Raw genomic sequence first — 202 nt, forward strand, 5'->3', positions numbered from 1 at the left:
CGACAACACAAACTGGGAACACCGACAACACAAACAGGGAACACCGACAACACAAACTGGGAACACCGACAACACAAACTGGGAACACGGACAACACAAACAGGGAACACCGACAACACAAACAGGGAACACCGACAACACAAACTGGGAACACGGACAACACAAACAGGGAACACTGACAACACAAACAGGGAACACCGAC

General features: G+C 50.0%; 1 protein-coding gene across 1 annotated transcript in view; it reads right to left on the reverse strand.

Annotated features, from left to right (window-relative positions):
• The window catches only part of LOC109923310 (thrombospondin-3-like), a 77,266-nt gene that overhangs the window by 58,749 nt on the left and 18,315 nt on the right, over nucleotides 1-202 (reverse strand). The gene's annotated exons all lie outside the window — the stretch shown is intronic.

This window comes from Rhincodon typus, chromosome 46, assembly GCF_021869965.1.
Source record: "Rhincodon typus isolate 14 chromosome 46, sRhiTyp1.1, whole genome shotgun sequence".
Classification (NCBI taxonomy): Eukaryota; Metazoa; Chordata; class Chondrichthyes; order Orectolobiformes; family Rhincodontidae; genus Rhincodon; species Rhincodon typus.